Genomic DNA, 2,125 nt, shown 5'->3' with positions numbered 1-2,125 from the left:
AAAAAAAATTTTAAAAAAAAAAAAAAAAAAATGGGTGGCCCGGGTTTTCGGTGGGGGGGGGGGGGGGGGGGGGTGCATGCAGGAAGCAGAGGGTGTGGTTATAAAAGGGCAACATGAGGGATTCTTGTGGTTTGGGAACTGTTCAATATCTTGACTGTGGTGGTAGAAACAGAGACTTACACAATTTTCTATAAAATTGTACACACATGAGTAAAAGTCAAACTGGAAATATGAGTAAGATGAGTGGGCTGTATCAATGTTAGTATCTTGGTTGTGGTATTATACTTCAATTTTGCAAAATGTTTTCATTGGGAGACATTGGCAAAGTGTACAAAGGCCCTCTCTGTATTATTTTTTATGATTTCATGAATCCACACTTATCTCAATGAAAATTTTCATTAAAAAATATCACGGAGGGCCGGCCCGGTGGCGCACTGGAGAGTGCGCCGCTTGGGAGTGCGGCGGTGCTCCTGCCGAGGGTTCGGATCCCATGTGGAGACCGGTTCCCGCTCACTGGCTGAGCGTGGTGTGGGCGCAACAACGAGGGTTGCGATCCCATTGCCGGTCCCCGGTACGGGCGCGACACCGAGGGTTGCAATCCCGTTACCGGTCAGTAAAAAAGACAAAAAGGAAAAAAAACATATATCATGGAGGAGGAAAAAAAGGCAGGGAGACCATTTTAAATGAAGAGGTGAGAGATAACAAACAAATGAAATGTGTGAACCTTGACTAGATCTTGAGGGAAAACTGGGAAAATTTGAGAATGGACTGTATATTAGACATTATGGAATGATTGTTTTCCAACTGTTTTAATAATATTGTGCTTACATAGACAAACATCTTATTTTGAAAAGATGCATGCTGAAATATTCAGTTGAAGTGCCATGATGTCAGCAACTTACTTTCAAAAGGTTTCTAAAGGGCCAGCCCGGTGGTGCACTGGAGAGTGCGCCGCTTGGGAGCGCGGCGGCGCTCCCGCCGAGGGTTCGGATCCCATGTGGAGACCGGTTCCCGCTCACTGGCTGAGCGCAGCGCGGCGCGACACCGAGGGTTGCGATCCCGTTGCCGGTCCCCGGTGCAGACGCGACACCGAGCGTTGCGATCCCGTTACCGGTCAGTAAAAAAGACAAAAAGGAAAAAAAAAAGGTTTCTAAAGAAAAAGGGGGGAAGCAAATGAGGCAGAATTTTAACAATTATTAAATCTAGGTAGTTGTTATTGTTGCTATTATACTGTTCTTTTGATTTTTTAAAATAATTTCCAAATAAAAAGCCCTCAGGGCTTACTCACCTGTATGGCCTTTTTCTTGTCCCCCATCTCCACCAGCAGGAGTCCCATAAAGCACCTGCTCACGCCCAACCTTACCCACAATTCTTTCCTAGATTCTTTTACTTCTGTGTTTATCTGTGTCTCTCCGACAACATTATGAGCTTCTAGAAGACAAGGTACCAAGTTTTTTTCATTTTCTTTTCTTTTTTTCCTCATAAATCTAGCAATTTGACCAAGATCAAGTCCACTATCGCAATCCAAGCTTTGTTTCATCATAGACTACAGATGGTTTACGTAGGCCAGAAGTCCCAAATGCTGGTACTCTATTGGCCAAATAGGGTACTTTTCTTAAAAATATAGTTTCCTGGGTGCCACCTCAGACCTATTGAATCTGGACCTCTAAGAATGAGACCTCGCAGTCTATGTATGTTTTGTTCTGTTGGGGAGGAGGGAAGAGAGGTGAGTATTACTGAATATTTTGCACATACACACACACAAACAAAAACCAAGAAAACCCCCCTGGAGATCTTGCCTATTGACACCTCAGAAACTCTGCTATCATGCTACCCACACTTGATGTGGGGAGAAAAGAGAGCAAAATGATGACTTTGAACCAATCTTGTGATGAACAAGGCTAGGGTTTCCAATGGTGTTCCAGTTGATCAAGCTTGGCTTCTCGTGTAGCAACTTTAATTAGGCAGTGAGAACATCACGGCAACGGAGTTAAATATCAAGGCCCTATGAGTCTTGGTCTGATGCCTTGAGCTGCCCTTATTTAGTTTAGGAGGAAAGGTCTACTCAACTGGCTAGTGCTTGAAAATTTCAGGGGCTTTCCTTTCCATAGTGTATTTGGCTAGG

General features: G+C 44.1%; 1 long non-coding RNA gene across 1 annotated transcript in view; it reads right to left on the bottom strand.

Moving 5' to 3' along the window:
* The window catches only part of LOC103609693, a 2,429-nt gene extending 1,446 nt beyond the window's left edge, over window positions 1–983 (bottom strand). The window contains exon 1 of the long non-coding RNA XR_552156.1: window positions 903–983. This is a non-coding gene — a long non-coding RNA (uncharacterized LOC103609693). The remainder of the gene's footprint in view (window positions 1–902) is intronic.
* Window positions 984–2,125: the final 1,142 nt, after the last annotated feature.

This window comes from Galeopterus variegatus, unplaced genomic scaffold, assembly GCF_000696425.1.
Source record: "Galeopterus variegatus unplaced genomic scaffold, G_variegatus-3.0.2 Scaffold9956, whole genome shotgun sequence".
Taxonomy (NCBI): domain Eukaryota; kingdom Metazoa; phylum Chordata; class Mammalia; order Dermoptera; family Cynocephalidae; genus Galeopterus; species Galeopterus variegatus.
Note: the sequence above shows the minus strand (reverse complement) of the source record. Positions and strands in the feature narration are given on the sequence as shown.